The sequence below is a fragment of the Triplophysa dalaica genome, chromosome 25 (genome assembly GCF_015846415.1).
Source record: "Triplophysa dalaica isolate WHDGS20190420 chromosome 25, ASM1584641v1, whole genome shotgun sequence".
Classification (NCBI taxonomy): Eukaryota; Metazoa; Chordata; class Actinopteri; order Cypriniformes; family Nemacheilidae; genus Triplophysa; species Triplophysa dalaica.
The window spans coordinates 13,716,449-13,736,078 of record NC_079566.1 but is presented as its reverse complement, the minus strand read 5'-3'; the positions used below and the strand labels follow the sequence as shown (position 1 = coordinate 13,736,078).

The 19,630-nt window shown below is 37.7% G+C and overlaps 1 long non-coding RNA gene across 1 annotated transcript; it reads right to left on the bottom strand.

The window, feature by feature from the left end:
• Positions 1–13,900: 13,900 nt before the first annotated feature.
• LOC130415910 (uncharacterized) lies at positions 13,901–19,370 on the bottom strand. The gene is made up of 3 exons (XR_008905982.1): positions 19,285–19,370; positions 14,937–15,062; positions 13,901–14,051 (listed from the first exon to the last, which is right to left on the bottom strand). It is a non-coding gene; the product is annotated as an uncharacterized LOC130415910 (long non-coding RNA).
• Between the last annotated feature and the right edge of the window lie 260 nt (positions 19,371–19,630).

The window sequence follows — 19,630 nt, the reverse complement described above, 5'->3', positions numbered from 1 at the left end:
TTAGAAAAATGTTAGCAAGAGAGGCAGCATTCACTACCATAGTAGAAAAAATGGTAGTCAAAGGTCCCCAACAGCTGTTTGTTTTCCTAAATTCTTCCTAAAACAGTTCAACAAAACAAAATATTATACAATATTTATTTTTCTACTAGGTAGACAATGATGTCCCAGAAATGTCAGTTGCTGACATTCTTCCAAATATCTTTCTTTGTGTTAAGCCGAACAGTCATACAGTCATACAGGTTTGGAACAACTTGAGGGTGAGAAAATCATGACAGAATTTACATTTTTTTATGAACTATCCCTTTAAACGAGTATCTCTTACCTTAGATTACCAATAGTTAAGACTGGATTTGATTTGGCCGATCAACTGTTCTCTGACAGCTAGTAAAGAGAAATGCATTATAATTGCTCGGTATGGATGCTTCAAAGTTTTCTTCCTTTGACAGAGAAAATAACAGGCAAAAATAATCATTTCAAGCTTCCAGCCATGCTATGTTAACATGTCAGGCGTGTCATGGTTCGGGGGGTGGAGGGGCTTTTATAGGCCAGTGACTGACCTGTGATGAAACGCAGCTTGTGTCTGAGTGGAATAAATGGCTTTGTAAAAGCCATCCAGGCAGATTATTTCAACATCTGTGTGACATGGATGCATTCAACATCTGATCCCTCTCTCTCAGCACACGTATGCACACAAACACCAACTCACAACACTTAAGGGGTGAATGTGCTATTCAATTGCACGAAAAGCTGTCTTGTTGGCTCACTAGTTTACCATGCACTTTCTCAAAAGAATGCAAGGTTCTTTTTAATTCCGAGTCAAAAAGAGACAAACCCAACCGCTGGGTTGTAAAAGAATCAATGGGTTTGTTTCAACCCAAAATGCAGGGATGTTATTTAAGACCATTGCGGCGTAAAGTATAAAAAAATTCTGGGTTAATATACGTAACTTCTGGGTTATATTAACACAGAAAATGTTTTCCATTTGACCCAACAATGGGTTAAAAAACCCAGCATTTTTTTGAGTGCTGGTTTCAATGCAAATAAACAACATTCCATTCCGGTTCCATTCCCAAAGAATGTAAAATGAAGTTTCGGGGGATTTTAAAGGCTTTGATGTAAAAGTATTAAGCCGCTCATGAACTGCATCTAAAGTCCATCTAAATCACTCTCGCTCGCGTCATTTTAAAATTGACATCTGTCCGGGAAGCCCTTGGGGAACAGATTCCGACTACAGCGACTGATAGAAAGCATATTATACGTCTATTATAAGCCAAGCGTTATATGCGAAGACTTGAGCTTGAAAGCTTTTAAATGTGAGAAACTCTGCAGTACAGGTTAGCAGCCTGTGTTTACATAAATCACCATTATGCCTCATTAAAGATGTAATCACAACAAAAATAAAAATAATGGCGATATTTCCTAATATAATACCTGCTCATTATTGCCGGCGACTGACACCGGTGACAGCAGTCATGGTGGGCGTTGACAGTGCCCTGCAATCCAAGACATTATCGTGCAATTACAGCACAAACTAAGAGCTACAAATGCTTCACTTGTTATATACGTTTGTTGTTATGGAGACAAACTGTTGTGAACTTAGAAATCTGTTACTGTCTTATAGCTGAGGGAACTCATGTCAGCGGAGAGAATTGACACGCCAGCTAATTTAATGAGCAAACATGTTCTTCTGACATCATGTGGCATATGGCAAACAAACAGATGGAAGTTTTTTTCCCGTTGGTTGGAAAGGTGGATAGTAGCCGGGCACCTGTCGCTTACATCCTATTACAGTTTAGCTAGGATCCAACATCTGAGCTAACGTAATGATCAGCGCCATATGATTCATGAACAAATCATTCTTTTGTATCTGGTCGTTTTAATGAATCTGTTGATGTGATGTGCAAATAGATCTTTTTACTGTAGCGCTGAGAAAACAGGTTAAGTGCAATGTGTTACCCTTTCTGATTCCAGTCCAACATGTTTTTCATAAACTATTTTGGAACCGCGCTTAATTGCAAAACAAAGTTCAACAACATATTTATGACATATGTGCATTTGTCAGATTATTGGGCCTAAAGCTACTTGTGCATTACATGGAATACAGAAACACTTGCTCATATCTCTTTCAACATATATTAATATGCAAATATGTTTTAAAGGTGTTAATGCTTCTTTTTTCAAAACAATAAAGGTTTCATTGTTTGACAATTAAATAAATTAACTCAAAATTAGACAAACAGATTTGGATTTGGCTCAAACTCATTTGTTTATTACAGACTTCAACCTCATTAAGAAAGCAGAAATCACTACTGTCCAATGATAGTTAATGTTAAATTAAAGATGATTTTGTGCCAAAAATTGCCTCGAGTTGCAGACAAAACTGGCAAGTTGGCCGTTTACTTTATTGAATGAATAAAAAAAAAAAAAAAAAAAACCAAATAAAAAACCAACAAAGCTTTTCTTTGACATTACCCTGGATCATTTCTGTGAGACTCAGGGGATAGAAAATATCATAAACTTAATATTAAGTAAAAGTCTACAGTCTGACCTAAAGTCTTGGATTGGCGGTGTTCTACGTTTGTTTTGAGGGATTTAAATTGAATATAAAAAATGAATTAAAAATATATAAGATAAAATACAAATTTAAACAATTCATTAAAAGATACTTAAAAATATAGTAAAAATTATTATAAAATTTTTTAATTGTTCACCCTCATTCCATTTAAAATCTGAATAATCCTTTATCATCTTGAAATAAAAATGTTCAATTAAAAAATAAATAAAACTAAAATTTGATTTAAATAATTAAATAAAAATGTGTAAATAGAAAAAATAATTAAATATAAATAAAAGTTATTCACCCACATTCCATTCAAAACATACTTTATCATCTAAAAATAAAAGTATACAATTTTTTTAAATAATTGTATTAATAATTATTCATATTCTAAATGATTTATAATTAAAATATAAATGATTTTCCCTCATTCCATTTAAAACTTGTATGTGAGATGTCTTTTTTGTGTCAATGGTGTCCAATATTGTTTTATCTTTGCTAATGTTTTCCAAAATATCTGCTTTTGTGTTCTGTATTAAAAATAAATTGTGATAAGAGGGTGAGTACATTTGTTCTTAAGCAACGGGCAGAGCAGCAAATGTCCACATGAAATGCTTTGTGGACTTCTGATAACCTTTCCGTTCTCTTGTCCTTCGTACACGCATGGGAATAAAAAGCCAAATACTTTCCTGACTGTTTACTTTCACATGTGTGCAAGCAGATCCGGTAAACTAAGAATGAAGGTCACAGTGTGAGTGTGTTTGCCGGATCATGGTCTGAATGAGTGCTCTCACCTCACTAAAGCTCTTACTTAGTGAAGTGGCCTCCTATGTTGTTCTGATTCAAATTCAATCCATCTGAAGAGCTCAGCTGGTAGGTGAGAGGTTCCCAGCAGGTCAGTAAAGAAGATATTTCATCTGCTTCACTAATTCCTAGTGTGTGTATGATCGTACACAGGTAGGTCTACACACGAGTTCTGAAACGCAATTTGAGATTTGAGTTATGGCGAAATGAGAAATTCTGTTGTAGACCAGTGAACATAAAATTCTTTAAACACTCAATTTTTTGGTCTAGGCATAGGCACGTCAACTTGACCTATGAGTTAAAAGACAGTCAAAGACGTACACAAAAAGACAGACAGATGAATGTAACATAACAATTATGTATCATGGCTGTCCGGTGGAATCATTGGAAGGTTTCGACAACAACAGCAACAATGTGCAAAGTCACCAAAAAGTGTTTTGTGTCGTGCTCTCTCTGTTATGTGTGCAAAAAGTTAAATGCATACATGTTGCGAAAATACATATATGCAAATATTTTATATTTGCCTTCTGAGTGGCCTTTAGAGAAGCAGAAGATTTCTCTAGAGCTAGTTTTATCTCCAGACAGTATATGACACCATGACAAACTACGCAATATTTCACATTACACAGACACCAATTAGTAAAGCAACCTACTGTTCCCACCTCATCTCTACTGCTTTTATTTTTATAGCTGTGTGATAGTTGTTCATACCGGCTGTTTAAGTATAGGCCCATTCTCATGGGACAAAAGCCGCTCCACACCAGTCGAGCAGCTAACAGCCGTTCCAAATTTCCAGCGAAGAAACCTATTAAGGGCAAGTCATGCATAGTTGATTGAGCGCCCTGCGCGGAGGCCGTACGGCGGCAAGATCGCTCGGAGGAAGCGACGCACTCGCTCGCGGGCTGTGGAAGTCCCGTTTCTGGGTCAGTCCACGCACACTTTCCTGTTTCTCATTCATGGAGGATGTGAACATTTGCAACAAGGGACTATGTTGTGCCTGAAGAAAAACAAGTTTATTCTCTTTCCGTTAAAAGTACAATGCTGTCCAAACATTTAGGATCACTTACGTGAAATGCATTTTGTATTTGTGATTTAAAAAAAGACTTGTGATCTCAAGGCGTATAATTGAATGTTTGGAATGAGTTTATGAGGAAAGCATCATACAATATCCGTGCCAACATCATTTATTTTATAACAACACAAAAATATGATTAACAGAAAAAGAAAGGGAGAGAGAGAGATAGATAGAGAGAGAGAGAGAGAGAGAGAGAGAGAGGGAGAGGGAGAGGAGAGAGAGAGAGAGAGAGAGAGAGAGAAAGAGAGAGAGAGAGGGAAAGGGAGACAAAAACAGAAAAATAAAGAGACGAGAGACAGACAGCAGACCAGCAGATAGGAAGAGAGAGAGAGAGAGAGAGAGAGAGAGACAGGAAGAGAAAATGTAATTATCAGAAAAAGAAAGGGACAGCGAGAGAGAGAATTGATAGCAAATGGACAAGTAAACAGGCAAAGAGATAGAGACAGACAGGCAGAGTTAGACAGATAGCCATGCAGACAGAGAGAGAGAGACAGGAAGACAGGCAGGACGTGAGACAGACAAACCGCCAAACAAACGGAGAAAGAGAGAAGCAGACAGACAGTTAATGGACAGACAGACAAAGAGAGACTGTGTCCACACCGCACACAGAATCAAGTGGAAACAAAGCTGCACTTTTTTTTATCTCACATCCAAACTATACACACATCAGAGAAACATTCTTCACCCAGTTCACAAACTGCCACGAAGACTTTAACCAGTTTCTAAAAAAGGACAAGAAAAAACTCAAGAAGCTCAAACCTGGCTGCAAGATAAGTCAAGTCCTGCCAATACCAAAGAACAACCAGCACAACACGACACTGACACAACACACACAAAATGACAGAATCCTGTCACCCTCACTGAGAACTTTCACCAATATTTTGCTCTTTTTCTGTTTATACATAAACAGAAAGGATATGAGGGACCGACAAACAGCCAGACTGACAGAAAAAGAGAGACAGACAGGCTGGCAGAGTGACAAAGAGAGCTTCCTACGACTGTAGTTTTGTGGACTTGACCTCAATCTACCTTCAAATTCCAACCTTTGACTTTACTCTTATCTCCACCAGCCTGTCTCGCCCACACTCCACCGGCACGCGGGAGGCACCGGCAAGGACGCCAACTCCCAGGGTGGGCACGATACCCGGCCGCTCGAACTCGCCGAAGCATGAAATCACCTCTCCTCACTTTAAAGGGCTAACATGGCTTTTTAATGACGAGCCAATATCTTTTATATACCAAATATGCTCAATGGCTCCATTCTTTTTAATGCATATTTAAAGATCGCAGGGAGTGCAGAGCCGTAACAAGATTAATGGGACGATCACACGGAGGCGCTGAGTCTGGTCTCTGCAAGATTACATTAAAGCCCGCTAAAGAGCTCGGGCCTTTCTTAATAAAACCTCAGCTTTTGATGAATCTCTGAATAAACAGTGCCTGGGCTTTACATCAGCAAGCCAGTCGATTTCATTTATTTGCGGTTTAGTGCATAATATATCAGATCATTTGCGGCGGAGAGATTTTAGACAACCTCAAAGTGATGCAGAATTCTTTCATCGGAATGCTGCATGTTTACGGCCAATATTCACATAAAGAAGTATTTGGTTAGTGTACCACGGTTTGGCATTCTCTGTCATTAGTAATAGTAATGGAGGATCGATGCTGCTCTCGACTGAAGTTAACTTCCAGTCTGTGTTTGGCTAGTTCTCAATAACATACCAGTTTATATTTTATTTTATTTATGCTAATATTGAATAAAATTATTATTTTATTGTATGTCAATTTTATTAAATAAACTATTTGTTGAATGGGTCCCATAGTTTTGACCCTGTTACATTGACATCTAGAGGTTGAGCTTGGTAGCGCAGTCTATATTCAAAATATTGGAGAGACTAGTTTAGCTAAGTAACGTAAAGGTTCTTCTTCACAAATCGCACGCTTATGCAGTATTCTACTCCATTTTGAAGTAAATTGTGAGTAGTGCAATCACTAAAAAATACATAAAATTGAAAAGAAATGTAAAAACTTAAATTGCAATCTTAATGTAAAGTGGAATAAAAACATTGTATGTATATAGACATATCTATCTGTCAATCCATACAGTATGTGTGTGCATCTCAGTCTAACACACATGAACTTATTTCCACCAAAATAAATGACCATCACCAAACGAGCCAAGCAGACCAATCAAACAACCTGAGGGGCGGAGCTGAATGACAAAAGCAATCCATTCAGCCTCGGCAAAACCTGACGACGTCTGACTGCGCAGTAATGGATCTAATGGAGGTCTCCTGTTGCTCTCTGCCTCACTCACCTAATGACGGGCATTGTTCTTCTCTGAGCGGCGAAGGCTCGGGGTCTGTATGTAGCCCTGTGGACACAGAATTATAGCTATGACTCACTCCTGTAATTAAAAGCACTTTTTCAAGTCGCCTGCTGGTGGTTTTTGACGGCGAGTCTAATAAGGCTGGATTGAGCACAGCACACACAAAGTCAGGCGCGAATTTCCCACGCAAGGCTATACAGGAGACCACCAAATGCTTTTCTGTGTTCAAAGACATTTCAGACCATTCTATTGAACCCATTTGTTCGGTTACACAGACATATTATTCAATCTTTCTTTTGTTGCGACTGGTGCTAGTCAAGGGGGGCTGTAAAAATCTGTTTATACAGGTTTAAAAGTAAGCTATAGATGTACACAAATCACCAGAAACGGTTCTGTCAAAAATAATGTAACAATGTCTGTGTACAGTAGAAATAACTGTATGACAAAAGTAAGGTTTTGCTTGTGATGGAATTGAAGACGCAGATACTAACTTAAAGGGATAGTTTACCCAAAAATGAAAATTCTTTCATCTTCTACATATCCTCATGTCATATTGGATTTGGATTGGATTGAATTCATTGTCATTACACATATACAAGTTCAGTGTAACAAAATGGATTTAAGAAGAAAGATACAGCATAACATGAGGAAAGTGGTGAGAAAAACAGATACACATAATACACCATAGACAAGACTTGCAACTGGGTAAAATAATCCAGCTCCGGCAAGCAGCCATCCGGTCCAGTGCCATTACGGCACCGTTCACAGACCCGCTTTTCAGGCTGGCGGTTCAAAGCTACGGAGGCATGGGATCGGGTCAGGGCAATGTCTGTATGTGTGTGTGATATCAAACTAGGAGTGTAAAAATATGTACAATTTCTAACACAATGCATCGATGCCATACGTACAATATAGATATGAGCAACCTTTAATTCGACAAACTCCACATCCTCATTCCTAACACAACGTCCGGCGTCGAAGTCTATTTGTTGTTGTAAATGTCCCATTTGCAACAGAGAGTGTGCGACTTTCAAAGAGTTAAATTAAACGTTAATTTTATATATTTGGGTTGCATTTGTGAGTTATTAAAATGTAACTGCTTGTGTAAACTAGGCTCCCTGACCTCTCTGTAAGTTGCTTTCCAATGTATCGGCAAATATTGTATCGTTGGCTGAGAAAATCAATGTCGTACCATATTTACACCGCTATTTCAAACCTTTATGACTTTCTTCAGCAATATTTTGAAGAAAAGTTGGTAACCGAATGCCCTTGGCCCCCATTGACTGCCATTGAAGAACGTCACACAGGGTTTGAACAACATAAATGTGAATAAATGATGACAGACTTTTTGTTTTCGGGTGAACTATTAATTTTACATTTAATAATTAACAAAGAAAAAAAAACAGAAACAAACAATTAATATCCCAAGAGAAATAAGAATCTTTCTTGAAATAAATTTAAAGGAAACCCAAAAATGGGTCAAAAATTATCTTAGCAAACTATGACAATTTTTTGTTTAATATTCCTTTAATGCATCTTCACGCCTAAAAATCTTTGAATAGTCGGTCTATTTGAAGCTTCAATAAGTGCTGTGTTAAATTTTGCCGATCTAAAGGAGTTGGCACATCATATTCAGAAACACAGCTGTCTGTCCATCTCTATTCTCCTACATATAGATGCGTATTCTTTGGCCAAAATGCGAAAGCAGCAAAATTAGGACTCTCGTAAACTCTGTTACGCATGGCAAATATTCTCCCTCTATTATTTTCTCCCTCTCGGCAGAATGCTGTCTGGATATTCAGTAATGTCAGATTTAGTTCAGGGTTAAGTGCTGCTGTTCTGCCAATCTGTCCAGAAAAGCCTGTTAATGGAGAATGCAGTCAGGATGAGCGTGCGCAAGCTACCGAGCGAACCAGCGGAGAGATGGAGGCCTTCAGTAGCCAAATGAGACATTGAAAAATCACAGCCATATCTCCCATTAGATCTCTCTCTCTCTCTGTGTTTCCTGCACTGAGAGCAAAAGTCCATTAAAACACAGCAGGCTACAGATTAGATTTCACTGTACAAACCAAAAGGACATTATTCCTGGATTACCAAATTGAATTAAGTTATTATGTGACCAAATGTTTAGATTTAGCAGGACATCAGATCACAAGAAGATGGAATATTGGTGTCTGGCTCGCTCGAGCATGTTTTGACGTAAAAGCCTACTGTCGAGTTAATGTTCAGGTCACGATCAAAGATATCTATGTGTGGAGGTTATGTCGGCCTATCGTATTAGCTTGTGGATTCAGATACCAGTGATTGCTTTGCTTGGTTTCAGTTAATCAAATGGAAAAAATCCATTCATTAAAAAGCATATCCAATCAATTCATATTTCAAACAAAATGAACAATTGTTAAACCTTGAAGGTGGACAGTACTCAAAACAAATTAAACACTATAGACCAGTTCACAAAACGCTAACAACGCTGGTCCAGAAGAACTTCCTGTTTCAGTTGTTTTTAACACTGCACAAATTGAACAAAAAACAATCGACAAAACATTAATAACCGAAATCAAAATGTTAAATGAATATACGTACGATTTAAAAAAAATAACATAAAAATGAAAGCGAAGTGCTGGTGGTCAATATGGTTGCTAGGTGGTTAACTACAGGTCTATGTCAAACGTTTTAACCCAGTTCTCTGGCTGTGGTCTGTAGATATGGCCTACAGATAGAAAAAAAAAATAGTAAGTACACATTTCAGGTTAATAGTTTGGGACAAACCTCGTATAAACAATGCTTTTAGCAACTGTATTTTGGAGAGCATCATGTCCCAGTCAAAGGCACATCTTTTTTTATTTCTGCTTACATTCCACCAAGCGTTTCAGACTAGCGCTGTCAGCCAATTTCAATCCTCTGTATTGTTGCTGTGTTGTATGAAGAAATAAACTCTGTTTAACAATGTGCAATCGAGATGAGCGCGCTGGTTTTATTGTGACATTTTGTGTATGGAGCATAATCAATCCCAGAGTGCATTGTAATTGCACGCCACCAACACGGAGATGTGAAGAGATGCTTTTGAATGGAGAAAATTTAATGAGGAGTGAAGCATTGTGTTATTTTACACAAAAGCTTCACGACGACATTTATAATGAGACACGGCCGAAATACTGGCGTGCGTGTGATTGCATCTCTTTGTTTGTTGTGCATGCAAGTGCTCTAACCTCGATTTAGACAGATGCACATTTGCAACAGGCACAGAGATTAAAACATGCTCACTGTTTTAAAAATAAAGGTGCTTTAAAGGTTCTTCACAGCGATGCCATGGAAGAACCTTTTTTGTTTCCACAAAGAACCATTCAGTCAAATGTTCTTCAAAGAACCATCTATAACTTACCTTTTTATAATCTGAAGAACCTTTTGTGAAACAGAAAGGTTCTTCAAATGTTAAAGGTTCTTTATGGAACCATTTCGATAAAAAAGATTCTCCTATTTTATTGGAGAACCTGTTGAAGCACCTTTATTTTTATGAGTGTAGAAAGACACTGAGAAATATGTTCATATATTGCTCTTTCATCACTCAGGAGAAGTAATGGAGATGTTGCATTTAGGTGTCATCTCTGTCTCAGAGGTTTCTCTTAAAGTTCCTTAAAAAACAAAACAAAAAAAGCAACATAACCTGGTGTTGTGAAGGGAGATGAATGTCTTTACACAGCAGACATCATTATTTAGAGCGAGTCATAACGTCAAGTTCAAAGGTTTTTTTCGAGGGTTTTATCCGTTTACATGCTGAGAATAAAATTGATGATCAGATGATCACTGTGGTTTCTGTACAGGCAGAGGAAGCAGGGAAATATTTAGTCAGAAAAAAAGTGAGGACTTTAGGGTTAGGGAGGACACAGAAGTCAGTGCTGTTGTAGATAACCCAGACACCATGTCTACACCGCATCCAGTGTGGACACAATGGGTTGAGTTGCGATGCGTTGCGCCGGTCGCGTCCAGTCAAGAAACGGTGAGATAGTCTATGTGAATACTTTTTTTTAATGAAGAGAAAAAGTATTCACAGATTTTTTGATACATTTTGAAGTTTCTTGACAACTTAATAAAATCTCTTATTTCTATAATAAACTTGAACACAATCATGCAATATTTTTTTAATAATACAAAATATATATTATTGTTATGTGAACATTTTATTTTTTATATTTAATATTAAAATGGACTCAATTATCATACAAATAATGGTATAATGCAAACAATCTTGTTTGCTTTTATTGATAAAACTAAATACCACAAATACCAAACAATTTGATATTCTCCTATCTAATGCTATGACATTCATACATTTTTTAAATGTGGCTTCAGTGTAAAAATACTTTGAGCCACTGTATCTACTGTATGTCCTGCCCCTGAAACACAATGTTAGGGGTGGTGCTCTTTTAGAAAGCACTTCGCCAATTGCAGACCGATTGCCGGTATTTAAGAGATCAGATATTTGTCCAAACGTTCTATTTATGAGATATGTCATTATTAATTCATCGGCTCATCCAGGTTCTCTGTGCTGGAGTCAAGTGTAATTGAAGCATCAGTACACAGTAAAGAGAGACGGAGGGAGAGAGACAGTTTGCTCTTCGTGAGCGTTTTGTCTAACGTCACTCTTTAAATGCGATCATATGTGTTCTTGTTGTTTGGTGGAGCATACAAGAGCCAAAAGCGTAGATATATACTGATATATTTGAGAAACACAGATCTGCAGCAGAACTTTTTTTAAATGTAAAAAATGATCTTGTCCCTGAATTCAGAGCATAATTAAGAAAAGAGACACTTGTAGTTTTGAAATTGTTGTGCCAGGGGTTGGCTGTTCAGTTGTGTTCCTTTGGTGATGTCATAACGGCACTCAATCATAAAGAATCATCTGTCAATGACGTCATAATGAATCACCTGTCAATGATGTCATAATATAAGTGGTGCCAAAGTGTGGCTCTTTGACATTCCCTGGTTTATAAGCAACATTTTCTGTTATCCGAGGAGGAAAGCAATGCAGTGGCTTCTTAAAAGTAAAAAATAAATTAAATATTTATTAATTTAAACAAGAAAAATCAAATAAAAAAGAAATATGACAGCCAGTAATATAAACCTAGTTAATCTAGTAAAATTGAACTGATGAATTATTTAAAATAATGAAATACCTTACCAACGTCTTCACTTTGGGTCCTCTATAAAAACAAAATAATTATTGTCAGTTTTAAACAGATAAATAAAATTCATAAATCAACCGGAGTTTATTGTAGGATTTATTGAATCATGATGAGAAAGCAATAATAAACAAACAAAATTTAGTGGTAATAAATAAAAAATATAGGCCCACCAAATATTTACTTTACCGTAGTTATGATTTTTTTTATTTACGAGCTTAATTTCAAAGCAAGTTGTATTATTGTCATTGAGTTTATTTAATAATGACACATACATTTCTTCATTTGCCTTTAACTTGGAAACCGTTTAGAAATCTTTGACCTCTTACTGTGAAAGGACCATCACACGCCACTTACCGAACTGTAATGAGAGCTTGTGTACTAAAGGTAAAAAAGGACATTTTTAAAGACATCTTTCCTCCCTCCAAGGAAAATTGTGGTCAGTTATACGGAAGTTGTTGATGAGAATCGTTCAGACTGGAAATAGATGTTTAAAAAAGCAGCGTCTACTGTTTGTCCCACAGCATGCAGAATGACCCACACTGGCATTTCAGAGTAAACAACACACTCAAAATGTCAGTATTCCAATGGAAACTTCACAGCACAAAAATGATTTCTTGGGGGAATATTCAAAACACATCCGGAACACAAAATAAAAGACGATTTGAAAAATTACTGAAAACACATCACTTTCACTTGGCTTTCAGGACATTCAATACATTCTTGTTGTGGCAAAAAGTTGATCAATATAATGTGCTTTTATTCATTTTTCTAATAATTTACATATTTTCATGCGGTTTCAAACTTGTGTAAATATGTAAATATATTTATAATTAAAATGTTTATTAACCTAATGTTAAATTTAAATGCACTGTATCTTTTTCAATGTCCCACCAGTAGGTGATGCTGTCATCAAATTAGCAGGTCTGCTCAGATCTGTGAAAACTACAGTCAAGTTTTTTATCAATACAAGTGATACATTCTGACTTGCAGTTTAGCCCTGAAATACTTGCAAAATTCTAGCGAATCACTTTTTGGGTTATTGAGGTTTGATCTAAAAACCACGTGAGGATTAAACAATCAACTTAAATTGTGGTTATTCTTTAATTTCACTTTAAATTATCTTTTTATCATTTCACATCTTAAAAGCTGTTGGTCACAGTATGCTTTAACTGTAATCTCCAGCTTAGTCACAGTTATGGAACAACGTAAATGGCTGAATTGGCATTTTAGGGTGAACTTTTTTAAGCACTTTGCCAGAATTCCCACTGGGAAGTAAACTTTACCGTTCTAAAAGTCTGACGGTTCTTGCTGCATTTGTCTATTTGTGTGTAATAGTGTGGCAAAAAACAATGATTGTAAGCTGAGCTCTGAACGAAAGTGCTGCTTGTCAGCAGTGGGGGTCAAAGTACACACAAATTCACAAACGCACAAGAGATCTGGCAGGGGGTCTGTGTTCAGTCGAAGATGGACATGTGTTTGATGGAAAGTATGAGGGACTTTTTGACACTGTGTCCTGATGTCGTAGATAAAATACAGGTTTTTACGTTTTACAATTTAAATAGCATTTCATGCCATACGACTGACATGGGTCAAAATATATGCATGTTTTGAAATGATACCATGTATAGTTAAAGGCGACTGTCATCCCACACTTTCAAAAATGAAGGTGCAACATGCCAATGCCATTGAAGAACCATTTTTGGTACCCCAAAGAACCATTTAAAGGAGTAGTTCACTTCAATATAAGCCCCTGTTTGATTTTCCATAGTCATTTTTATTCCTACTATACAAAGTCAAGTGGGGCTCATTTTAAAGTGAACAACTCCTTAAAGTTTCTTACCCCAAAGATTTCTTTATGGAAAAAACAGTTCTTCTATGGAAGCACCACGTTTACTTTTAAAGAGTTTATTTCAAGGGCAGACTGAAGCAAACCAACTAAATCTTACCTTGAGAACATGAGTTTGGAGGTGGACTGGTGAACCAGAAGACCCAGAAGTTATGCAGCCAGTCGGCCAATCATTCATTTTTAAATACGTCAGTCGGTCTGGTTGATTGTACCTTGACATACATACCATCATCTGAGGCTGACACTACCAACAATCGAACCTGCAACCAATGAATTGGAAACCCTTCATTAGACGATCAAAACTGTCTTATTGACAGTCTTACTGCAGAAACTTTGAAACAACTAATGCTTAAATGATTTTTAGACAGTTTTGAAATGAGTGTTGCAGTAACAGATTCAGTAATTTTGCGATGCTCAACTGGCGTAGATAATATTATATATCACTGTCAGCGCAAACAAAGACGCCAAAAACAGCTTGTTTTGATTAACTGCCCTTCGTACCGTCTCATTGCCAGAATGTGGTGCGTCACGCCAAAAAAACAAACACTCGCCGTGTTTCCTGACGGTGCGCATTAACACAGATGGATAATATGTATTTCTCTGCAAATGTCTCTCATTCTGCACTCAAAACACACCTCGTTTTTATTTATGAGAGTAATAACTGAACACAATGTTTGGAGCATTTGTTTCCAAAGTTCTTTCCGCAGAGATGAATTACAGAGCAATATAAGAATAGAAAGAGGGGGGGGCAATTTTTATCTTACTCTACCGCAAAGACACAAAGATCCCATAAATTGAAGAGCTCGGTTTTCTTTTCATGACGTGCCTTCATTTGAAATGTCAGACACACTCAGTCTATATGATTGGACACCAATTGCACAACGTGAGCAGGAGATGACGTCATCGATATTTGCGGTGCGATTTCTCAGAAAAGAAAGCGATTAAATATTAAATGCGCGTATCGTTCACTTTGTCAACTTTTATCGACGTCTCGAAAGCCAAAGACGTGGAATGAAAGCCGCAAAACCCCAATTTTGCTTGGGTCCTTGAATATGCATTTTATATTTGAATCACGTGTTAAATCAATCAGAAAAAATGAATAACTTCATGAAAAGCACGTGTTCTATATCTATGTATTTATTTACCTCTCGATATCAATCGTTGGCGGTGGAAAGAGTCACATTGCAATCTCTGGGGGTGGAAAAATGTAAATGGCGGATTTGACAGTTGTCACGTTTGTCAGCAGATAACATATTCAGAACAGGTGTTCGCTGCAAAACAACATACATAGAAACAAACATACACTGTTATTCGGATGCAAGACATTTTGAAATGGAAAACATTGCATCAGGAATAATTTAAAACACCTTTTTAAACAGTGCATTTTGACTGATCTTGAAGACATGAATTGCACATTTCTCCAAAGCCCAACCAGATTGTTTCATGTAAGAAAGAAACATGACGTAAGGCTCAAAGGGGTCAGCGAGATCTCCCTACTTCTCGTTTCAGGCTGTGACGAACACTCGTGGGCCTACGGGAGGAAAGACAGATTCCCTGCAAGCTGCTTATCTCTTTATCTCATGACATGGTCGATCTGTCAGATACAGTCATTCGCTCCATGCATCAGCATGTGTCTGTTTGCGAGGGAAACAAATTATGGGATACGGGCCGGTAACGGCACTCAGCTGCGAGAACAAGAGCGCTCGTGAGCGTCCAATCAAATCAATGTCACCTTGGGCGATCACTGGATATGATCCGCTCGCATCTTACTTCAGGGGAAACCGAAGACGGGGGAATTAAATGAGGAAGTTCGAGAGCTCGGGCTTCAAAGAGCACAAGGAATCACACTGGATTGGATAGTCGCTATCGTATCTCTCCGTTGAGAGGATGTCATGCCTGTTTTTCTAGCCTCCATGTCACGATATTGATCACCCTGCAAAATACACTTCATCCGCTCTCTCTCACACACACACTAAAGAAAACTACTCAAGGTGAAGACACAGAGGACGTTGTCTTTCAAGATAATCCATCACCTTATTTCAACCACGATCATAGATGTATTTTAATTTCATCCAGGCATTAGGAAAATGACTCTGGGAGGTAGTTTGATTCCTGAAGGATCACTAATGACTTGATAGCGTCTGTCAGAGCTGGAAGAGAGAGGCCAAGAACACAAGAAAGCTTGGCTAATGAAATCTCCATGTTATTAGCCATGTTGGGTGTAATAGCCCTAATGGGTAATTATGAGCAACAGATGTGCATGGGGCCTGTATTGTTTACTCAAGCAGTGAAGCTGTATCAGAGGAGCGCATTAATGCATTTGAGGTCACAGGAAAGAGATCTGTCATTCAGAATTAAAAAAAACAAAAGTAAAGAGAGCGTGTTTGAAGCTCTGAGCAAGAAAACAGTGGTCTCATTATGACCCTAATGGCATGCCGTGAACTCGAGGACTTGCCAGGCTGGGTATTTAAAGGAATCTCAGGGTGGGTTTAAAATCTGAGATGTACTGCATGTACTTTACATGGACTACAAAACCAAAATGCTTGAAAGACTTAAAAGGTTACCAAGAACCGAACAGAGAACATTTAAGAGACATTTCACAAAAGGTAGTTTGCAATGTAGGCTCACTCGAAGCCTATAAAGGTTCTTATAGGCTTCGAGTGAGTCGTTTTTTTTTGGGAACCATGTTCTTCTGTGGCATTCAATGTAAATAAAAAGAAGAAAAACGAAGTTGACATTATCTGGCAGCTTTTTGATGTAAAATTACATGTTTTCTTGTACATTTGCAGTCCTTTTCTGTGATTGTATGCGTTTACTATAAAATTTGTGATAAATCTCTAAAAATAATAGATTCCTGTAAATTTACCGTTTTTACATTGTACGTGAAACAACTATAAAAACCAGTAAAATATTTTTTTAGCGTTGCTGTAAAAACCCTTTTGAAAAAACTTGAGCGTTATGGCCAAATTTTCCTAAGACCCCCGCTGACCCAAATGGTACGCTAACTTGAACTTAACAGAAATACATATGGCATTTCTTCTGTTCTCCTTCTCCAGATTGACCTTTATTTCACAGCATTCTTATCTGAGATGACTGACACCTGCTGAAATAAGAAACCTGTGATTATAAAGATTGATTTAATTAGATACTTGTCCGACGCGGTCCCCGAACCGACGTGGCTCAACCGGCAATTCTCCGAACATGTCTACATTCCCCCGGCATCTGTCACCTCATTTAAAGAAATAATCCATCTCTCATTCTTCTCTAAAAATACCTCCGGGAGCAAAACGCGTGAGGCTGAGGAATCTATAATTAATGTGGTCATATTTAGCAGCTGTTGGAAATGTGATGTGCTCCCCGCTCTCGCTTTCTCGCTCGTCTTCTCCATAGTTTTTTGTCTCTCACTTTCTCGACTTCTCTTTCAAGCGGGTTTATGGTGAGGAACCTGATAATCCCAGCGTGAATGAGGAAAGGCGTGAACAGAACCAAAGCATCTGAGATCTGTCAGTGATTCCATCATATGTTTGACAGCTGACTGTGGTGATTAACAGCTGAAGGGGTTTCCTGTTTTAACGGAGACAAAAGAGACTCAATAACTTTTAAAGATGTTCAAATACTGTCCCTTTTCATAGATGCAAGATTTCTGGAGACCCCATTTGGTGTTTGCCTGCAGTTTAATACATTGTTTATACATGCTCAGAAACATTTCCAATAAAACACTTGAGGATAAACTTCATTTCTAGAGCGGTTTTGTTGTGCCAAATCTGTCTGTTCTGCCAGTTTTTTCTAAATCAATGATAGTAAAAACAACAGCTCCAAATAACAGTGGAACAAAAAATTCATGTAGAGCCAACAAATTATGGGAAATTACGCACAGACTTTTACAAATAATATAAGTGTGTTACACCAAAGTCCATTTAATGAAGTCGGAGGCCATGTTTGCAACACCTTTGGGCACCTATAGAAAGTCCACAGTCCTATATACTTTACTGGGGGAAGGCAAATATTTCCAATATTGCTGGCAAAAATCACAATTAAACTGCATATTTCACGTCAATAATAAACCATGACATGAAATGTATCAAAACTTTGGTTGGCTAAGCTTCAATTGCTCTAAAAATCACCTTTTTCGCCTGACGAGAGTACCGACCCAGAGAATCGTCAGTCTTTATTGATTGACGATTGGCTCATTTTACTAGAAGGGGGGACTTCCTTCGCTAGAGCGTTGCATTTCTCGCGGCAGATGCACATCTTGTTGACATCAATATCTTTGGTTATACCTCATTTTATGGTGGTACAATAGTATCATAGTTTTGATATTTGGAATGGGATGGGCCGGTTTGGTCACGGCAATCTGGCACAACCCAGCATTTATAATCCAACGGTTAGATTTGTGCCTTTTTGACCCAGTTACAAGTTAAAAACAACCCAAATAATACAATAATGTTAGGTGAAGGGTAAGATAAGTAACAACTCTTCCAACTAACAGGAAATGATGCTGAAAGCATTCACCAATATGTCAGGAGTCCGTGGGTTTGCCACCTGAGACCGAGACTAAATAAAGATTACCATATGTACCAATGGTGTATAAAATCTTATGCCCATAACAAACACATAATGTGCTGAGCGGTAAACAAAACGCAATAGAGAAATGTGCACAGGTTGAAATGTGGGCTGTGCTGTAGCTAATGGACACGTTCTCTTAGGAATGAACCAAAACAGGTTATGATGGAGAGAGATTACAGCTCAATCCTCGTTAATGCAGTTCAGACCGATTCTGCAGCATGTGTGATCATTAAAATACACTTGACCTTACATCGACACCCACTTCTCTGAATTACCCTCTCTTTGAAAACTATACATACTTACGTCACATATTTTCCAAAGCATCGTTTTGTAAAATAAACAGTCGATCGTCTAACATGCTGCCTTAAATGAGAGGTCAAAGGTAAAATGCACACTTTCACACATCCCGAGGCATTTTCTCATGCATATACGCACGTGAAGACGCATTGCTCATCCGACCCTGAGACACCATTACACAGATAGGTCGTCTAAAAACACACACACAACTAAACCTTGGGCTAGATCTATTTATTTCAGGCCTGTATGAGCATGTTGACGTGTCGTGTTATGGGCAGTAATTAGTGTAAATGGTGTGCGTTCTGATCGACTCTGGCAGGAATGTGGATATTCCTAGAGAAGTTTAACAGACGTGGGTTGATGCGACCTGGCAGAGGGAGGCATTACTATAGAAGGTGAAATCTTTGTTTGGCAGATTTCTCCTGAGGCACGTGGCAATTAATAACTGACCTTTAATGTCAAAGTTCGTCTCAGCTGTGTAGAGACGCAAGTGAGCTGTCAATCCTATATGTATGACATGTATAGATTATATTTTATAGATAAATAACAGTGCAAACCGTGGCGAACACAATGTGCAACAATATGCATAAATACACAACACAAAGATTTAAGATCAAACTATGTTCAAACCTTTAACACGTCTTTAAAGATGGGCTTGGATTCGCAGATGTCTTCACCTGTGAAAAATGGGTTGTAGGTTTGGCGGGCAAGGTTTCTGAAAAACAATACAAACTTATGTATGAAAATCATGCGTTTCAATAATGAGTTGTTTCGAAAAGCATTTCAAATCCGTACTTCGACATATTGAAGAAAATATAAATTCATATAAATATTTACGGTGCATTGAAAACCGTTAAGGAAATGCACTTGCCCTCAAACACAATATATTATTTGTCAAAGTATTGCTGCAATGTGACATGGTTTGTATACTATAACAATATGCCAGTTTTGCTTTTCACAACATATAAAAAACATG